The sequence below is a fragment of the Propithecus coquereli genome, unplaced genomic scaffold (assembly GCF_000956105.1).
Source record: "Propithecus coquereli isolate 6110/MARCELLA unplaced genomic scaffold, Pcoq_1.0 Scaffold203, whole genome shotgun sequence".
Lineage (NCBI taxonomy): Eukaryota > Metazoa > Chordata > Mammalia > Primates > Indriidae > Propithecus > Propithecus coquereli.
The window spans coordinates 2,397,695-2,419,673 of record NW_012145301.1 but is presented as its reverse complement, the minus strand read 5'-3'; the positions used below and the strand labels follow the sequence as shown (position 1 = coordinate 2,419,673).

At 43.0% G+C, this 21,979-nt stretch overlaps 1 protein-coding gene across 1 annotated transcript in view; it reads left to right on the top strand.

The window, feature by feature from the left end:
• The first annotated feature begins 7,921 nt into the window (after positions 1 to 7,921).
• Positions 7,922 to 21,979, top strand: part of FAT1 (FAT atypical cadherin 1) — a 127,279-nt gene continuing 113,221 nt past the window's right edge. Inside the window, exon 1 of the mRNA XM_012644018.1 lies at positions 7,922 to 8,266. The gene's annotated coding sequence lies outside the window, so the exon portion shown is untranslated. The remainder of the gene's footprint in view (positions 8,267 to 21,979) is intronic.

The following is a 21,979-nucleotide window of genomic DNA, read 5'->3' as shown; positions in this document are numbered from 1 at the left end:
CCTCTTTCCCTCTCTCCTGCCCTCTTACCTTCCACCATGGGATGATGAAGAAGAGAAGGACCTCACTATATGCCAGCCCCTCAATCTTGGACTTCCTAGCCTCCAAAACCACGAGCCAATAAATTTCTGTTTGTTGTAAATTACCCAGTCTGTGGTTTTCTGTTACAGCGGCACAAAATGGACTAAGACAATAACCTAATCTCAGAAATGGCATCCATCCCTTCTGTATTAATCTATTAATGCACAGACCCTGGTTGGTGAGAGATGGGAGGAGACCATACCAAGGTGTGAGTATCAGGAGTTAGGATCACTGAAGCTTTAGCTTGAAGTCTTAGCTAATCATGGCTAATCACATTGCCACTTAAGCGGCCAAGTGCTGCCAAGCTCACACAGCCAGTGAATGTGGGTGGCAGAATTCTAACCTCACTCTGACTTTTAGCTTCCTTCTTCCACAGCCTTTACTCATCTAGGTACTACCCCAACCTCCTTGCACAATTTGACTTTTTAATAAACCAATGACACAGACTAATAATGTTTACCTGCAAATATCACAGTTAAGATTCAAAGGGTCTCAGAAGCTTGATTAATAACAAATGTTCCTCTCCTCTTCTTTGCTTTTTCAGGAAAAAAACAATAATTACAGTAGAGTAGAAAGAGGAGAAAGTGTCTGCTACTGACAAAGCTTTTCTCCTTGACCACACTAGAGTTGGGGTGATCGTAAGCCCTCTAGGCCTTGACCGTGGTGTCTGTCGAACCTTCATGCCACTTGTAGCAAGAATCCTGTCAAACTGATTTAGCCGGAATCCCCTACCTTTGATATCTGATCAAATTTCCGCCATCCCCCAGGGGATATCTGATCACCCAGGCCTGCCTTCAGCAGAATCTTGTAGGTTGGTTTAGCCAGAACTCCCTTACCCCGATGTCTCATCTTAGTGTAAATAAATTCTGAAGCACCACCCCCCTGCCAACTACTGAATGGACCCCCTCTTGGCCAAGGGGACCCCAGAGAAACCTTAAAAACTGAGTTCCTGGTCATGACAGGATAGGAGGTCAGCCTTGCCTGAGTATACCCCTCCTTTAGACACAACAACTCACCAGGATTAATGTTAAAATACAGATCATAAGACCGACAGAATGGACTCTTTGTGGCGATAAGATACCGAATTATAAACAGGACCTAAGGTCATGTCAGGCAAGGGTTAAGTCACACACCTCTACACTTATAGAATAAACTTGGTTCTGACTGCCACAAGGTTTTCCTTTTTCTCTAGCAGCTAAACAAGCCCTGGCCTTGAGATAAACAATGTTGCAGCTCGCCCACCATCAGACACTCACTAACCCAGGCCCTGTTCCACCAGCCATAACTACATCTTTGACTGGATAAAAGACTGATTTCAATAGCTTTCTCCTGATAAGGAGCCCACCAACCGTGCCCTGGTTCTGGCCAGTTTACAGAGGATGTGCACTTGTGTGTCTTTGTATCCTGAAAAGGGCTAACTATAATACATTTAAATGTTTAAATGTTAAGTCTCTACCCCAAGGTGAATATGGCATGCATGTAACATGCATATGTGCTTATCATGCATGCACATGACCCCTTCATGAATATCTGCAACTCCTCCAGGACACTGTTGAATATGTATACTTGGCAAACCCCTTCAGCATAAATTCCTGTCTTAGCCCTCCCTCCCCCGAAGTGCCTGCTACTGGCTTCTGCTGGAGGCTCTGCTTCCAGCCTGTCAGAATGGCCACCTTGCAGGCTGTAAACCTGTATAAAAAATAAAGCTCTCCCTTCCAAATTTATAAATTGTGTGATTTTTAAGTTAACATTAGTAATTTTCCATTCACTGACCCCAACCCGGCTCCTTGGCTATAAATCCCCAGTTTTCCTTGTTGTATTTGGAGGTGAGCCCAATCTCTCTCCCCTACTGTAAAACCCCACTGCAGTGGTCCCTATAGATATCTCCATCGTTCTGAATAAAGTGAGCCTTTCCCTTTTAACAAGTGTGGAATAACTTTTTCTTTAACACTACTATACTACCAATATCAAGTGGAGGGAAAAAAAATAAGGGAAAGGTTACTTGTTTTTTGTCTTTAATACACCTACCCACTTGGGAGAAAAAACTTTTTGAAAATTGTTCATAGAAAAGGCAGGGTGGGGGCAGAGGCAGGCTGTCTTCCCCCCTGAATAAGCTAAACGACAGAGCCCACTTGAAGAGAATCTTATCCTCAACTGCTGCACAAGTCTTAATTTCTTTTTAAATGATTCTACTTCAAATAAAGGGCAAAGTGCAGATAAAGTGGGCTATAGTGAATATAAGCTGATTCACTTTTCGGCTTGGCATTTGATGTTGGCCATTGGAGGTACAAACAAATTCAAATTCCAAATGACATGGATTTGTGGTCAGTGGGTGTTTCCAGCTGACTAATTTATCCTTTGGTAATTATTGGATATCCGGGTTTGTATAACATTTGCTGTAGATTCTAAGAAATTATTCCTGAGAGTTCCTTAAAAATAATATTGGAAAATATGCTAGAAAAGTTTTGGATACTTGAGAAAAAAAGAACAGCAGGAGTGGGGAAAAATCTTTTGATTGAACAAATAAAATTTCATGTTCTTACTTTTGTCTGCCATTATGGTAAAAAAAAAACAGTCTGCAAGACTGAATCATTTTATACCTAAAGACTTCTTTCTCATTGTTATGGACTGAATCTCCCCAAAATCCATATGTTTAAACCCTAGTCCTCAATGTGACTGCGTTTGGAGAAAGGGTCTTTAAGGAGGTAATTAAGATTAAATGAGGCCTAAGGGTGGGGCTCTAATCCAATAGGACTGGTGTCCTTACAAGAAGACATCAGAGCTTGCTCTGTCTCTGCAAGCACAGAGGAAGGGCCATATGAAGATGTCGAGAGAACACATCACCTACAAAGCAGGAAAAGGGGCCACACCAGAAACAACAATGTTGGCACCTTGACCTTGGAATTCTAGAAGTGTGAGTCAATAAATTTCCCTTGTTTAAGCCATCCAGTCTGTGGTGTTTTGTTATGGCAGCTCAAGCTGATTAATACTGACAGCATTAAGGGAAAGCTTCAAGAATCCTTCAATCTTATCATTAGAGTTGGTCCAAATTCATATTGATCAATGAGTTGAAGAAGTACATCAGTGTGTTTTTTTTTCTTTTAAATAATTCCTAGTACATTTTAAAAGGGATTACCTAGTTGTAACAAACGATGTCAGCTGCAAGGAACACAAATCCTGACACTACTCAGATTAAATAATATGGGAACTTATGCTCTCCCATAAAAAGAAGCCTTGAGTTAGTGTGGTCTTCGGGGATGGTTGCTTCCATGTTGAGGACCCTCACCTGCCTTCCTTGGTTTAGGCCTCACTCCCAGCAAGCAAGATAACCACTGCAGTACCAGGCATGGCATCCTGACCTGACAATGTCCACAGACACCGATAATGTCTCTCCGGATCTTTCTTAGGAGGGAGGAAATTTTTTTCCAGAAGCTTCCAACAAACTTCCTCTAATATCGCATAGGCTACAATTGATCCACATGCCCATGACAAGGGGTATAGAGCTACCATGATGGGTTTAGATAGATAATCTGTTAGAGAATGGATGTTGGGGAACTATCACAGTACCTCATTTCCCACATGGGATCCTCTGAGTTTCTTTATAAGATTAGCTTTTGTGACCAAAAAATTCTACCAGGAAAAGAGATTAGATCTAACAGTATAAAAGTACAGATAGATAGAGGGAATACTGCTTTGTTGTCATATGTAAGAGCATAAATGGAGAGAAAGTAACTGCTTGTTGTCATATGTAAGAGCATAAATGGAGAGAAGGGAGAATTAGAAAGATAAAAAAAAATTATTGGTTCCAGACTAGGAAAGGGAAAAGTGCAGTATAAACTGAAATGCTGATCATGAAATCCCGTGACATAGTCCTTATCAGAATTCATTGAGAATCACTGGCGTGTTATTTTTCTGTTCAGCCAAAACAAGTTAAAAGCCATACAATGATTTTTGAATTGAAAAGGAATGTGTTTAAGAGTCTACATATCTACGTAAGAAAATACGAAATCCAAACAAATCATGGATGTATAACATACATATTCCTAAACACAATCAGTGATGTTCTCACTCTGTGATTAAAGGATGCCCTTTTAAACAATTATTTATCCAAACTTGTAGTTGCTAGAAAGGAGCATTTTCCTCCAGCCATCATTTGATAGTTTTCTGCTCTCCTTCTTGGCCGATTCTTAAACCGAAACATTGCTGACCTTTAATGTAAGCCTGTCATGGTTCACAACAGGCACAAATGAAGTGCAGGCTATAAGGAGCTAGTGTACCATAGCAGACAAGAGTGTTGGCTGTGGGGACAGCCAGCCTTAGGTTTCAGTTCAGAAGTTGACCCAGCATGAGTTATCTAATCTACCTTAAACAACAGGTTCTCATCTGTAAAATGGGGGTAAGCTATTATTTACAAATACCTTCTAGGATTTCGTAAGAATTACATGAGAATGCACGTAAAGAGGTTGAAACAGAGTCTACTGTTTTTACTGGCAATAAATAAATGTTACTTATTACTATTGGTTCTACAGAGCTTCATAGCTGAGATGGGAGTGGCCGGGTGAGACACAGTGGGTAAATTTGAGGAGAATAATTGTTGTCACAATTACCATCCTTCACTGGCATCTCTCACAATCAGTGAGGTAGATTTTTGTGTGTGTGCCCATTTTAGAGATCCACCTTTATAGAGGAAAGTGAGATTCCCAAAATTCAGTAATAAGCAAATAAATTTAGATTTTATGTGTCAGCTCTTTCTACGACAATACTGCTATTGAGAACATATTTTAGCAGTCAGTTGCTGGATGATTTGTTGCTTACTGTTGAAAAAGGCAGACTTGGAATCTTTTCAGTCACTGAGCTTGGAAAGCATCACAAGAATTATATTTATCTTGCAAGATCTGTTCCCAAACTACTGGGGAACATCGATCTTTTATTTGTAGGGATAGAAAATCTACAACCACCCTATTCCACTATGTATTTATCTCTAAAACGAAGGTACACTTTGTACTTTTTTTAAAGGTTAGCCATCAATAGGTGATTTATTATGCCATCAAATATTTTCCCAACTGACTGGTGATGGCATCTGGAATTTCACCATTAGAATAAAATTTTATTGTTATGTTATTTTATTGTTAAGTTATGGTATAGCTTTAAGAAAGCCCTTGTTACAATGTACTGGGAAGGGAGGAATATTAACATACTCATAGCCATGGTTAAACACTACTGGTTCTTATCAGATTGACTGGTTGTCTGTTGAAATGGCCCCCTTGGAGAGTACAAACTGAGAAGAACAGTACTTGAATGCAAAGGGTAAAATAATTTCAAACCATGGGGAGGTGGACAGGACTTCCTGTTGAGAGACAGAGAGAGAAAGAGATATGCCAGGAGTCAGTCAAGCCTATTTACAATTATTTAGTCCTGGAGCTGTTCCTTAAAATGACTTGGAATTTTTTCTTGTTTTAAATTTATGATTTCTCCTAGTTATAGTACACAGCAAAAATGGAAAACAACTAAAAGGCCATGTTAAGCCATGTTAATATTTCTTAATCACTAAACATACATAACTCATTAAATTTTGAGTCCTCCATAATTTCACCTAGCATACCGTGTGTACTTGATATTTGTGAATGAGTGAATTCTCCCATGATTCTGGGTCCTCCCCATATTTTAGAAGTGATAATGTCGAACGCATTGCAATTTTAATACTTATAATCATCTATGAAACAATAGCAAAGTTTTTAAAGGTCTGTAACAGTGTCGTCCAACAGAGCTCTGTCATGATGAAAATGTTCTTTAATTTGCTGTGAGTAGCTACTATCCACATGTGGATATTGAATACATGAAATGTAGCTGGTGAGACTAAGGAACTGAATTTTAATTTAGTTTATGAAAGTAGCCTCCTGTGGCCAGTAGCTACCTACAACGCTGGACAGTGCAGGTCTAGAGATTTTGTTAAAAGTTTTCTGTCCCTCTCACTTTTAAAACTAGCCATTTTGATGAATACCATCCATTGTTATACATAACGTTCTTCTTACTTGTGTTTTTACTCTTTAAAAATAGGAATGATTTGGTTTACCAATGACATCGCTGAAGACCAGTGTGGCAAACCAAGTAACTTGCGCAGCAGCCTCTCAGGGCAAATTTATGTGTGTCATTTTTAGGGCTTGTAATATGTGGTAAATTTCTAGTTGAAATAGTGAGAAATAAGAAGTCTGCTGGGCTCAGACAGGCTGGCCTTTCAAGCCAGGCTTCCTTTAGATTGCCTCCTCCCTCCTCGGGAATCTGGCACCTTCTGCTGCCACCTGCGTCTGCATGGCCCCCTAAGATCCTTTCCCACCCTCAACCCCCACCACCTCCTAGCTTCCTAGAGCCCTCCCCTCCTTTCCAAATCAAAATGTACCTAGAATCACTGGCGATCGCCTGCTTTTCCCCTTCCTGATTTTATAGATAAGAAAACAGAGACACTGCAAAGAAGGTGCGGGGAAGGTAAGAGAACAAAAATTGATCAAGTACTTACTGTATATGTTCGCTAGACACTTTATATGATGCCCAGTAAAAATGTGCTGCCTGCGTAATTTTTTTGAATGGATAAACACATGAATACATTTTTACCATATGAAGCAGATATTATTCTCATATCACAGGTGAGGATACTGAAATTTAGAGAAGTTGTATGACTTCAAGGCTAAACACACATAACACTCCAATCACTTAATTTACTTAATCTTTTTCTCGCCTTTCTGCTTAACTCCTTGCCCGTTTTCCTGTATCCTCAGGGCTTTGCTCCTTGCCTTTCGAAAAGAACGACCAGCTAAACTAATCGATGGATTTACATAATGGATGCAAATATATTGGTAGCACCTGCCCCCAACCCCCTTTTTCAGGGATCTTCGAATTTAATGCCAATCTGCTGGGGACAGTGTCAACTCACAGAAATGGCTCCCTCGGAATTTCACGCTGTTTAGCAGATATTTTATTTTGGTACTTTACAAGCATTAGAAAATATTCCACAGCAGATATTTTCCTGGAGTCTGGATGCTTACATAAAGACGCCGCATTCAGTTATAAATTAAACTTCAACAGTGTTTGCGTGTATTTAAATATGTATTATTACGACAGTAGGTGATTGATTTATGTATTAGCCCCTATCTCCGTGGATGACTTGTAAGACACCTTAGAAATTGGCTCCTCCCCCGTCTCTTCCCCCCACCCTCGGAACCTTATGTGCTTCAGAGTACAGTCAAAGACACAGGAGCATTTGGAAGGAATTTGAAAATTAAAATATGGCTCTGTGATTTTCAACACAAAGACCACAAACAGCGCTAGAGCACAAGAAGTCCTTAAAATACATGACATCCACAAGTTGGAGGGCTACAAAGTACAAGTCGTCCAGGCCAGTCTGCAGAGACTGTTCATGCTTCCGCCCAGCAAAAAACCTGGCAGGCGACACGTCGCGACGAATTTCAGCTGCAGAAGAGGAAGAGCATCACCTGCAGTCCGAGGCGTGGGAAACGCCGCAGGAGAGGGGTTCGTAAGCCGGAGAGGTGCGCGCGGCGGGGCTCGGGGCGGCTCAGGTGCTGAGTGCGAGGAGCCCAGCGCTCCGGGGGCTGGGGACGTTGCCAGGGTGCAGGAGGGCAGACGTCTCGCCGCAGGGACGGCTGCCGCCGGAGAGACCGCAGCGGCAGGGGAGCCCGCGGCAGCCTCCGCGCCCGCTGCCGCGACTGCCGCGGCGGCGGACCCAGCCGGAGAATCCCATCTGCGCCGGGGACCCGGGGGCGAGGCGGGGCCCTGACGTCACCTCCCCTGCCCCCTCCTCCAAGAGGGAGGGAGTGGGGCAAAGAGGCAGTGATCCGCCGCAGCTACCGGCCGCAACTCTTCAACTCGGCGGCTCGCCGCCTGGACATGTCCTGACAAACTTGGCTTCTCCGCGGCCCTCTCTCCAGCCCTCGCGCACTCGCTTTTCGCCTCCTTTTGGGGCTCAAGTTTCACCCCAGTCGGAAGCCTACGGAGATGCGGCCACCCGGGGCCGTGCTGCACGGGCGGATCGCACTCCGGTTGGGGATATGCTGAAGATCCGAGAGAGGCAAAGTTGGGACGTCGGACACGGCTCTTAACAAACATCCAAACCGCGTGGGGATTACTGAGCTGCCGGGGACTTTCGAGCGGAGCATCGAAGACTCGGCTGGACTGGTGAGTTCTTTGTTTAGTGCATGCCTTTTTGTATTTAAGTTTAAACGTAAATGAAATTTCATGGGGGTGTTTGGCTCCAACCGAGACCAGGAAAGCGTGTGCATCCTACAGGCTCTCCACTCGGGGAGCTGCACATCCCTCTCTCCGGGTGTGCACAGCTCGGCAATGAAAGATCTGTATGCCTAGCTTTTGGAATTCGTAAAATACAGAGAACTGTTCAAAAGAACTTGAGAAGAGATGCCGTTTGTGCATTATTTTGAATGTAACTTATTATAGAAATGGTGCCTAGGGAGGGTGCATCGGGGACCGCGAGATCTGCAGTGGCGCAGCGCCCTCTAGTCCGGGCACCTGGCACGGCGCGCTGTTTGCCCGGCTCCGCGCGGAGGCGAACTCGGACTTCCCCGGCGCTCTGGGGACGCGGGCGCGTGCTCACCCCAGCCTTCACTGCCCACCCACTCTGGCCCATCCTTCATACGACTGCCAGAAGTCAGCTTGGGTGCAGAGGCTGTGCTGCAGGGAAGCGTTCTGTTTCGGGAACCGTCCCCCTTCTCCCTAATTCCAGGAGCCTTTGGGGACAGGGTTAGGGAGGGTCGATTAAAGGACAAATGTGGAACTTGAACCACATTCCTCTTTCATGTGAAAGTAATTCGATGGTAACCAAAAAGGCATCCCCATTTCGTTCTGTTGGCGCTAAAGGATCAGTCAAATCGTGGCACAGCCGCAGCCTGCAATCTCCATCTCCGGCTCCCGGCGGTTCCTGTGGCGACGAAGTGCAACTTCTTCCAGGCAATTAGGTTTCTCAGTGAGCTTGGAAAATCGGGATTCCCACACATGTTTTAGTCCTAGTGAGCGTTATTATTCATGTATGGTAATTTATTCAGAATTATTTTGTGCCACTTAAAAAAATCCTGTGATTCTATGTTACAGAAATGGTATCTTTGCACTTTTTCCTGTTCTTCCCTCCCCTTCTTAACGCTGCTCCCGCCCCCTCGCTCCCGGCAAACCGCCGGCATTCCGGTGTGGTGGGCTTTTGCCGGGAGAATGCGGCCAGGGGCGCAAACCCGGGTGAGTTTGGAGATCAGGGCACCCACTTCCCAGGTGTTCCACGTAGGACATCGACCTGTAACTCCAGAAGCAACTTGCGCAATCATGGCCGTGGCCAAGCGAGCGTTTGGATGACGGTGTTTATATTTGTTGGATGTGTAGAATTTGTGTGTATCCTAGGTAGTGAGTGGAGCAAATAGTGCTACGAATCCGCACACTCATTCTGCAGGCATTATTTTGCTTCTCAGCCATACCTAGACGCCTTTATTTGTTCAATCACCTTCTTTAACATGGCTTATGAGGTGACTGCATTAACTTTGAACCAAGGAATTCTTCTTAACGCTAGACTGCGTCTGTTCCCCCTGAAGCTCCCTCCACCGGGCCCAGGGAAATCGGATCTCTTTGTCCTCGCAGTGTTAAAGTGTTCGAATCGCACAAACTTTCCGAGGTCACGTCCTCTTCCTCCTGGGGGCTGCGTCCCAGCGCTGCGGGGCACTCCGGCTCCGGCGCCGCGTTGGGCCGGCGTCTGGAGGCTCGGGGGCGCCCGGGATGGGAGCACGGCCCCTGGACGCAGCCGGGCGCCCAGGCGCGGGCAGGGAGTTCCCGGAGCCGGGCGTCCGCTTCTCCCCGGGGAACTGTAGTTAGCCTGGGCTCGCCGTCCGCGGGCCCATCTGAGCGGACTCAAGGCTGGGAACGCTCCCCAGGCAGCACAGCTGCCTTTTGTCCCGCAGACCTGGGCGCCAGGGAGGCCGGCGCTGGGGCTCGCTTCCCGCGAGCTGGAGGTTTGGGGGTCTGGCCTCTCTCTGCACAGAGGTCGCGGAGGAAGCGTTTGCATTTTCCTGGGACTTAGTGTGGACTGAATGAAGAAGGAAGTGCATTCCAGTCCAGCTACAATCCTTTTTTGAGACCTTGTAGAACGATTTTTATCCCACCAAGCAGTTGCAGACCCAGAACCGAGGCATTCAAATGCAGATTTAGAAATTCCCTGAAGGTTCTAGAAAATCTGAAGGGATGCGTGGGAAGCTTTTACATTAGGCCTCAGCTGACTATTTTTTTTTAAGCTAAGCTAACGTTTCTCCTTTACTAGCGGGGAAGATTCCCTATTAATTTCCTGCACAAGCGTCCGTGTGCTGGCCATAAGTAACCTCGGCATTAGAACAAGCCCCAAACTGTTCCCCGGACTGTCGCAAGAACCCTCTGGGCGCTGGCTTGTCTCCTCCCCGCACACGGCGTTGGCTTCTGAGGGGAGAGGGGCTCCCTGCGTCCCGGGCCCCAGGGGCGCCCACTCCCGCCGCCGAGGAAAGTCGGCTAGAGTTTCCGCGCCGGAGAAACGAGAGCCGGCGCTGGCGGGCGTGGCCTCGAGCGGAGGGATCTCCTCCGCGCCGAGAGCGTGAGGCGTTCGTGCCGAGCGGAGCTTCCAGAGGAGCCGGGTGGCGCTTCCAGAGGAGCCGGGTGGCCGCGGGAGCGGGGCGCGCGGGCGGCTGGGTGGTGGGACGGCGGGCGCCATGCGGACATGCGGGCTCAGGGGAGCCCTCGGTGCAGCCGGCCCCAGCTCTGGGGCGCGCTGAGGTGACGGGATGAGCGCCTCGAGAGCGCAGCCGCTACTTAAGAGCAACTTTGCTGTAAGTTAGTTGGGACTTGAGGGAGAACTGGCGAGAGGCCGGAGCCGTGCGCGCCCGGGGTGCGTGCAGCTTGCTGCTGCGGGAGCGCGGAGCGGTGGGTGCCGCCCCCGGACCGGCCGGCTCAGGCCCCTCCTGCCCGCGGTGTTCCGAAGGGCGGATGGAAGAAAGAGCCTCGCTGGAAGGTGGGAGTGACTTGATCCTTCCAGCTGGGGAATTTCGGTCCTGGCCCCGCGTGCGGGGCGGCTTGGGGCGGACGCGGAGGCGAGGGGCGGGGTGGCGATGACCGGCGAGCGCCGCCGCTAGCGGGCCCTGGAGCGGGCGCTGGGAATCCGCGCGGCCGCCGGGCTCCGGGCTCCGGGCGCGTCGAGCTCGGAACTCTCCGCGCGCCACTTGCTCCTCTCCCGGAGAACCCGGCCTGCTCACGACTTCGCTGCTCTCGCTTCTAGGATGATTCTCCCAGCGTGTGAAATGTTTATGCGCCGTGTAGGTGAGATTAAGGAAAGCCGGTAGCCTAAAGATGGGATCTTTGAAATGGAGTGGCAGTTCCCTTAGATGTTTTGTGCCATACTGCCCTGAGATTGAAATGCCACTGGTTGAATGCAGATTGAAAGAGTGCGATTGATAGATTTCCCGGGTTGAGCCTTTGCAAAATGTGCGGGTTGTCAGTTGCTTCTGTCTTCTCCAGAAGATAAACTTGTAAGTGTCTTTTTTTCTTTTTTTCTTTTTTAAAGAGATTCTAGTTCTTCAAGGCTTTTTCTTACTCAGTGCTTTCTTGTAGGGAGCCAACTTTCTGTTGTCTGTGAGATTTTTTTGTTCCTACTGATGTGAATTGCAGGGCTTTAGAAACAAGGACGCAATTGTATGAATTAGGAAAGTAAACTCATAAATATTTTCTATGCAGTTTTTTTTTTTTTGCATGGGTCTGAACTATGCTTTCGTTAAGTGGCATTTGTTAAGCAATTCCCTGGTGCCTGATAGAGGCGTGTTTTTTTTTTTTTTAAACTGGTTATTTACAGTGACTATTAAAATCAGGAAAGATTTAAAATGGCCTTCAGTTATTTATTTTTCAAAAGATTCTTAATGCTTCATATATTCAGAGATGAGTTCAATAGTTTAAACAGATATTTGCGTGTGTTAAAACTAGTTAATGGTGATATTTTTCCACATTACTCTCAATGAGTTTGGTTATGTTACCCAACACATCCAGTTGTTACGGGTACTCAGGAAGAGGTGTGTCTCCAGTTATATAGGTTAAATTCTGACATTGACTTTGTGTTTGTATCTTAGAAGGACAGCTCTCATTCCACAATTAGAATTATCTCTTTCCTTGTTACCCATTTAAGCTTTAAGATGTAAAAATACAATATTGTAATTTTTTTTAACAATTGGTAGAACTCTAAGTTATGCCAAACATGGCATTCAGCACGCTCAATGTAAGGTTTGATTTGAATAAAGTTTGCATTTATATACCCATTTCTTGAAAAATGAACTTCGTAAATGAGCCAAATTCTTTGTCACTCTGAAAGGAAGTGAGGTTGAGAGGACTTCATGAAATCATTTTGGCCACCTGTATATTCATTTGTGTCTTTTAATTGGTCACTAGAAATATCCCTGTTGGGTTCTCAGCATGTTAGCCGATCATTTAAATCCATGTTATGGACAGAAAACTATTTAAAACTTGTGTGCAAACTAACACATACTGTTATCATTCCCCTAATCATCTGCTTCTCCCGTGCATGTCTTTAGACTTAGGTCTAGAGCCACCTTTGGAACAGTCATTTCTTTGAATGGTAGAAGTGGGCAGGATCTTGGAGATAATCAGTTATAACTCTCTACCACCACCTGTTTCCCACCTGAGTTTGGCTGATTTTATGTAGAATCAATAAACCGAATCAAAGTAGACATTATTGTTGCATTAAATGCTGTCTTAGTGGCCTAATTTGTAGCCTAAAGGACCTGTTTTAATAGCAGGGAGCCATAAGGCTAGATGTGCTGTTTAAATCTTTATGAGTGGGAATTTGCAGTAGTAAGTGTTCTTTCGACCAAATTACACAGATGACAAAGCCAAACTCGATCCTTTGGTCTCATATAATTGTTGAATTTGCAGGTGTTTATCCTTAAACACTACAAAGGAGTTTTTGAAATGAGTGATAATATGTCATTTGAGATCAGAAAGTTGCCATTTTCTTTTATATCTGAGAAGAACTTTTTATTTAAAAAATATATTCAATCAGATGAGGAATTTGTATGTTTCACATTTTAAAGTTTTTAAAATCATCTTTCTCTTCCTGCAAGTCCCAGAGTTAAATACATTACCCAAACTCTTGCTTAATTTGTTGTGTATGTGGAGATAAGTATATGAAGTAATTAAATGTTTTCTGTAAACTACTTAGGAACATCAGTCATCATTTAATCTCTGTCCTTCATAGAATGTTAAAGCATAGAGCTTTATACTAATCTGCAATACAGACACTGATCTGGCATCACTTATGGCCAATTTTGAGCTGCTTTAAGGTGAATGGTGACCTCTTTCTGGGCCACTGAAAATTAGAGTCCTCTACAGGGCAGCCATTTGCAGTGTTGTTACTGGCCTTGGGGTTGTGCCTGGATTTCCTGTTGATTTGAGAAGGTTGGATATATTATTTTCCTGTTTTTCCCTCCCTATCTCTCCTCCCCTAGTTGCCTTCTGTTCTTATTTTTAATCCTCCTTCCATCTGTCCATTTAACAGTCCAACAACTGTGGATCTCCTCTTTGCCAAACATTGGGCTAGACACAGTATCTCCTGGTGAATAAATCATGTTTCTTGTCCTAAAGGAGCTTACAGTCTAATGAGGGAGAAGAACAAGTGAACAGTTACAGTGCAGTGTGCTAAGAGATCCATTAGGGTCAAGGTAGTCCATCATAGCACCTCAGTGAGCTGGGGGATTTGGGGTTGGTGGGTTTAGGATAGGGTGAGTTCGGAGGAAAGAGTGAATCAAGAGGGAATAATTCAAGGAGAGGGAATATAACATGTGCAAAGCAAATTATAGAAACCATAGTTTGGCTTAATTGTGGTATGAAGAATAGAAGAGTCTGGAGACCTAAGCGTACCATGTTGTCTTTAGGAAAAGGGTTTGTTGGTTTGTCATCCATGCTGTTCTTTTTTTCTAGGTGTAGAATATAGACATTCATCCTATGACTATGACTTCAGTTGGCCTATAAACTGGGGAGGATGATTTTTTATGGGCAGGGATTAAGGATAGAGGAGAAGAAGGAAATGGTGAAGAAAAAGGTAAAAATAAATAAGCTGGATGTGAGGAGTGGAAGGCAGTAAAAAATAAAATAGTAATGTTTGCATTGTCTGTCAGAAGGGAAGATGTGGAGCCTGACCAGCAGGTGGTGTTATTGACTTAAGACAGCTTGGTTGCTGGACTTGTAAGCCTGTGGGAAGTACACCTTTTTGGTTTGAAGTAGAAAGTAATATTGGGAAATTAGATTAGGGAGAGGTAGAGGTCAGATTATTGAAGATCTTTAATACAAGGCTAAGAAGAGTATATATACTCAGCAGGCATAGGGAAAATAGTGAATATTTTCGAGCTAGGGAATAATGTCACAAAAAGGTTTGAATAGGCTAAATAGAATGGGATCCAGAAAGTAGGAATACCAAAAGACAATTGAAATACTGTGCCTGAACGAATACACATGTGAACTAGGTGGTAGCAGAAATGGAAAAGGAAGCATTTTGTGAAATTGAGAATAAAAATGTCAAGTCTAGATAACTTTCAAGAAATGGAGGTTTGGTAGGTAGGAATAAAAGATTGTGGAAATCCTGAATTTAAGAGAGAGAAATGGAGTCCAAAGGATTAAGCAGCTTCCTTGAATTCACGCAGTTGAATAGTGACAAAGCTGGGGCTAGGTCCCAGATTTGATGATTCACATTTCCTTTTTTGTTTCTTAGTTTGCAAACTTGGGTGATTTGGGAAGTGGTGAAACTTCACTGAAATTGGAAAATATACTGGAAGAGCTGTTATTTTGTAGTGAGGAATGGATGAAGAGTCTAATCGGTTGTCCCTCGATATCGGAGGGGCTTGGTTCCAGGACTCCCTATGATACCAAAGTCAAGGATGCTCAAGTCCCTCATACGAAATGGAGTAGTACTTGCATGTAACCTACACATATCTTCCCATATATTTTAAATCACCTCTAGATTACTTACACTACTTACTACAGTGTAAATGCTGTGTAAATAGTTGTTATACTGTATTTTTAAAAAAAATTATTTAAGTTGTGGTTTTTTTTTTTTTTAATCCTTAGTTGGTTGAATCCGTGGATGTGGATACAGAGATACAGAGGGCTGGCTATATAACTTAGGTCTGATGGTATTTCAGGGGGAGTGTTCAAGGCACTTGAGAGATGTTAGGCTGGAGTTTGGGATTTGACGGTAATCCTTCATGATTGAGGCAGAGTGGATGAGATCTTTAAGTAATAAATGCATGTATAGAAAGAGTTGGAAGACAAGTTTGTAATGCCAGACTTTAAGGTGGAAGAGTCAGTGTGGAATATAAAAAAGTATTGAAGGGAATCAGGAAAATGTCCTGTTATTCATTTTTTGCATATGATGGATTGCCTCTGTTTTTAGGCAGTCTGTGACCATATGAAGGACACTAGGGTGTTGGGGAGGGGAGTGAGTAGTGTCAAATGCGACATTTAAGTCAAGGAGGATGAGCACTGAGAAAAGGTCACTTGACGTTAGCTTGTGATGGAAGAAGCTGTGTGTGCTGCCAGGAAGGAGCTGCAGGACCCGTGTGCAGCAGCGTTTAGAGGAGAGGGAGTTCTAAGGAAGTCAGGGTGGTGCTGAGAAACTACTCTTTTTGAGTTTTTTGTCAGCGTAAGAAAGAAAGAGATAGAGTGTTAATGTGAAGGAAGTGAATGTTTGAGTGAGGTTTGTTTTTAGGTAGGAAAGACCCTGTGTGTGGAGACTCAGCAAAGGGGGTTGGTAATGAAGGGGTGTTGAGGACGTTAGACTGGGAGAGAGAATTCCGGAGAGAAGAGCCATAGAAGGGACAGGATGTTATGGCATCAGGAGTGTCTTTATTTGTAGCTAGGATGGGTGGTGTCTCTTCTGAGGTGTGAACAACAGGTGAAGAGAACATTTTAAGGAGAGGCGAGAAGATGAGGGACTTTGTCCCTGAGGACTTCCGTTTTCTTGCTGTATAGGGCACGTGCACATTCCTGGTCCGTCCTTCGGTGGGGTGCCTGGATGTGCACCTAAATACACAGGGAACATAATTTGATTCATAATAAAACCTTACTAATTTGAGAGTGGAAGAAGTGGCCAGTGTTAATTATCGGCTGCCCTGCCAAAACACCACTTAAATTATTTCTGTGTGCAGAGAAAAATACATTAGGTGAGATGATCCTAAATCACAAGAGTTAAACAGTTGGTTTATTGAGCTTTTCTCTGGGCAAAGTTTGCCCTGGAATGTGGAGGAGGAGAAAGTGGCTGGAGGATAAGTAATGTAGAAGGGTCCTGTCTCTGTGAAGAGAAGGGAAGGGAGGAATAGCACAAGAATGCCTGGCCCAGCCAGAAACAGACACGCAGACCTTGTTCACCTGTCTTGTCTTTTAGGTCCCAACAACACAGAGCAACTAGAAGCTGTCATCTCCATAATGCCTACAGACATGTTTTATAGGTTCATGTAAATTAGTAGATTTTATATAGAGGCTATTTAAAAATTAGGATATCTGTTTATCTTTCTCAAGGCTGAGAACACTTTTAAGAATTTATTTTGGATTGATTAAATCATATCAGTGCTGAAGTTTTAAGTTCTGAAAAAGTCAGATTTGTAAGTTCTGCATTGTCACTATCGGTAAAGACCATTCTTGGAGTTAAATTGGAATCAATTGTTGATCATGTGAAGGCTATATTTAAATTAAGTCTTGCTGGAGTTGTCACACTTACAGCTGCCCTGATCAAAGCTAACAACATATGCATGGGGTTACCAGAAGTAATTAAATGATCTATACCAAGCCTGAGGCCGCAGCTCAGTTTTGAGGCCTCACAGTACCCCCACCATTTATGCTGAAAATCGTATTAAGATGGTTTAAAAAGAATTAGTGTGCACCCAGAAAATAAACAGGATCTACTCATTGGTTTTCCAGTGTAAAAATGAAAACTCTTTTAAAAGTACTGTCCATGGCTATTGTAATCTACTAGAAAAATGGAGTTTTTTTGTGTGTGTGTGTGTGTGTTTTTTATAAATGTTATCTGGAAGCTCTGAATTCATTATAGCTAAGTAAAAACAGGCTTTCTTACTAAGATACAGTAATTTTTTTGCTCTTATTTAATGATTTTAGAAATTATTAAACATTTAATACATAATACTTTTTAAAAACGGGAGTCATTGACACTTCATATTCTCTTTTTTTGACAACTTCGTGACATTGCTTTGAAAATGTCCTTGTAATTTAGAAATCTGTAAAAATACTCTAACAATGTGACACTAAACTGAACATTAAGCTCTAAATTTCAATAACAAGTTAAATTTTAGTGATGCTCTCACCACTGTTGATAGAAAATGAGAGTGTGTGGGAGAGCACAATGGGGAGGACATAAAGTACTTTAATGTTTTTGTATATTTTTATCAATATGTGGAACGAAAAGTTTAATAATGTTTTCCTGTTATGTAGAGGGCTGGAATGACTTCTTGTGCATGTAAGAACTGTGACCTCTCAATAATAAATAATACCACCTTTAACAGAATTTATGCATTGGATAATGCCGTGTCCTACCTCATGTCCTGTCTCTGCGGCGTATGAAATACCTCTAAAACGTAAGCTTGAGATCTAACTGCTTGAATATATGCAGTTATGTTCTCAGCACAGGAGAATGTGCATAGTAATTGATTGAAGCATTTGACATGAATGTCTCCCTAATGAAGAAATATGAGGATATTAATATCTGATTTTTACTAGAAAAATTATTTTTCTCCTGTATTTATGGATTTTCAGATAGATTATGCAAAAACTATTTAAGCTTTGGACCCAGAGTTCTTTTCCCTAAAGATTGAACTAAGTAAACACTCTTTGTTTTCGATTCCTAAAACACATTTTAGAAATCCTAAATTACTGTGAGTTCAAATAGTGTGATCACCTTCTAAATATCAAAGTATAGCCCTTGGCTAAGATGGTCTTTGGAGTTTAATGTTCATAAGCGTGACGTCTAGGTAATAATGTCCTTTTTAGATGAAATGGTGTCAGTATCTTTTCTCCCCTTCAGCCTTACTGGTTTGCATAGAGTCCCAGCCATCGTTTTGATCAGGGCATTTTACAGTGAAACCTGAGTTCATGGCTCTTGGTTATATTACTGTAGGGTTAAAAATATCTCCCCCAAAATATACTTTCTTTGCTGATCAAAAGAATTGCATTTAATAATTTATTCTAATTACATTGGCATTCCGTTAGTCAAGTTTGCAGAGTAAGTTCAGGGTTGTAATAGATCTCTGTTATAAATGTGGTCCAGAAAGTTTATTCCAGCTGCGCTGTGTCCTGTGAGAACTCTGGTGGGTTGTGGAAGGGGATGGGTGGTGGCAGGGCCTGTGGTCAGACTGAGTGGCCCGGAAGGTATGGGGAGAGGACAGCCATAGTGGGTTGACGTGTTGGGCATTTTCCTTAAGATCTCGGGGGTTATGGCGGGGGCAGGGCCTTTCATTAGTGATGGTGGCAGCAGCATGGTGCCAGCCAGAATTCATGGGTCATTTCTAAGTTCTAATGTTAGGCTTATGCACACAAAAGATTCATTTACTTATTGTTGCATATCATACCACTCTTGGTTTCCTTACCTACTTCAGTGGCTACTCTGTCTCCTTTGGCAGTTCCTCTTCCATTTCTGCCCTTCACTTCAGGTCTTGGGGAGCAACAGTGTTCTTGGTTTTCTTCTCTGTGCTTGCTTCCTTGATGATCTTATTCAGTTTTGTGATTTTTAACAACATATTCCATGTTCTGACAGCTCTCAAATTTATATCTCCAGGCTGGACCTCTCCCACACATCGGACTGCCCACTCAGAATCTTTGCTTGGGTAACCCATGGGCATTTCCAATTTATCTTGTTAAAACTGAACTCCTGATCTGACTCCCAAAAACCTATTCCTCTTTCAGTCTTCCCTCTCAGTCCCTGGCCCCTTGTTCTCTTGGTCCTTGGAACCTTCTTTGATTCTGCTCTCTCTTTCCCTCCCATCGCCCCTCTGATGCATCAGCAAATCCTGAAATAGATCCACAATTTGACCACTTCTCCCACCTCTACCATTTCCATTTTTAGGACAATCCACTGTCTCTCCTGTATTATTACAGTATCCCCTAACTGGTCAGGTTTCCCTCCCACTTTTGCCCTTGCATTTCTCAACACCAGATGTCAGAGTGACCCTTTTTCACTCCAGATTAGATCATCTCACTGCTCTTCAAAATCCTCTGGTCATTTCTCATTGGTTTGTAGTAAACTCCAGAGTCCTAAAATCAGCATGCATTTATGAGTCCATACTGATCTTTAAAAAAATGATGGGATAAATATATAAATGGGGGAGAATAGACAAATCAACATTATGGAAGAACTTAAATGATTTGGGGAACATAACTCTCCACCCCTTAAGTGTGGGGCTGCATGTAGTGACTTCCTTGTAAAGAGTACAGAAAGGGTGTGTAGGGCAGGGAAGAGAAGCAACGTTGCCGTGGAGAGACCTGGCAGACCCTACCTCAGTCCTGGGAATGAGGTCCGTATCAACATCGATAAGTCATGTGATGAAAATGACACTTCATCTCTGTGGTCTTCCTCCCCCAAACACAGCCCCAGCCTAATTCTAAGAAAACATCAAATTCCAATTGAGGAACATTTTCCCTGAAAGGCATTCTACAAAATACCTGACGAGTACTCCTCAAAATTGTCTCAAGGTCATTAAAAACAAGGAAAATCTGAGAAACTCACCTTCTGGAGGAGCCTAAGGAGACACGACACAGGGTTTCTTTCTTGTTTCTCTAACCTGGTGTTTCTCTACTGGGGGTAACTTTGAGCCCTGGAGCACAGTTGGCAATGAATGTCTCAAGACATTTTTAGTTGTCACAGTTGGGGAGGATGGGGAATGCTACAGGTTTTTAATGGGTGCAGAACAGGAAGAATGCTGAATATCCTACAGTGCCCCAGAGAATCTGAGAGTTATATCTACCCAAAATGCCAGTAGTGCTGAAGTGAGAAACCCTAGCCCTTTTGAATTTAGGGTTCTCTCTCCTTCAGGCTCCTGTCCTCAGTCTTTCTTGTGCTTTGTTTTTTATCATTAGTACTTAATCATTAGCATCTGATGTACTCTGTGTACTTGTTTGTCTCTCATCAGGACATGTGTCCTCCATCAGGATTTGTTGGCAATTAGGTTCACTTCGGAATCCCCAGCATCTAGAACTGCACCTGGTACATAGTAGGTACTCATTAAATATTTGTTGAAGGAATTAAATAATGAAGAGGATGATTTATCTACCCCTTCTCTCCTTTTTAAAACAAACATAAATGGGATCAGCTTAGTTTTTCCAGTTAATGTATCTGAACATCTTTATGTATCCATGTAGAGTGCTACGTTATTCTTTTTAATGTCTGCATAATATTTTATATTTAGAATTAAGCAAAAATATTTTAAATGCTTGCAATATAATCCTGGTATAATACTTTATTATAAAGTGGGTTAACAGTAATAATGTCTCCTAAAGCATAATATATCTCCTAAAACAGAAGACAGTGCTTGTTGAACACCTTTTTAACTGTTCTTCAAAACATTTTTTTATATACTAGTTTTATTCCTAGTTTATAAGTGCCTTGGGATTGAGATCTTTGTCTTTTATAGTCTTTAATTCCACTGAAGGTGCTGTCTGATAGCAGGTCCTCAATACCTACTAGGTTGAATTATATTGAACTTTTCACTTGTTTCGATAAAATTACTAGATCATTTCATCCTATTCAAATTTCCCTGAGTATTGAAACTTTTGACCAAATTGAGATATCTAAAGAGATAGTGTTGGGAGAATATTGTTTCCTTATTTTAAATGGTAATTGTTCTCCTAGAGGGCAAAAATCTATCTAATTTCCTGACTTTATCTGCAGAGTTGAAGGCATGATAGCTAAAGAACAAGTTAGGATGCTCAACTTGAACATGATTCAGTATCAGTTAAGCTTCTAATTGCTTTAAGCATATCAGGTCTTTTTTTTTTCCCTAAGGAAATGACTGATGGGGCAAAGTTGGCGGTAGCTAAGATTCTGTAAATTGTTGTCGCCATACTAATTTCAACTGGGCTGTCCAACCAGTCCTCCAGTCTGCTGTTCTTTCACCTCTGGTAGCATTCACATTCTGTGAATATTAATTTGAGAATTACTTTGCAGGATTACAGTACTGTCCCTTACTGACAGTGGTAGGGGGTTTCTGAAGCTACATTGATTTACAAGATGAATTTGTTGGCATAGGGGAACGGTTGATCTGAAAATAACTGTCCTGGCCAGACCTCAGCCCAGTGGACTTCGCCCAGCTTCTCATTTGTGAAGGCACCCCTTTCTTCATTTCTTTAATTTCCCTCTTTCCTTCCTGAATTACCCTCTGACTCTCCTGCAGGGTCTGCTCCCTTGCCCCATTGATTTGACCCCGTGAGTGTGTTAGCTTAGGTGATTTAGCTTTTGTGTGTGTGCCCCGTCTTCTAATGGAGGGCCCCTGGGTAACAGGTTGTTCGTGCCCTGAAGATAGTAGACACTCCTGACAACTGGTTGTTGACAGCAGTGGTGATAAAACAGTGATATAGTTGGTGAGATTTGCTTCCCTGACTTAGGGAGTAAAAACTCTGTTTGACATCAAGCTGCTGAATTCCAGGGGTTTTTTTGTAAGCTGCCCTTTTTTTTATGTTAGCATTATCAAACTGATGATATAATTATTTTAACACCTTTAAATAGTTATATAGTGCTAAATGAGACAGTAAACCCTTATATAAGGAGTGAACTTATTCATTCTTATAAAGAAATGATATAATTTCAGGTTAAATTTTGAA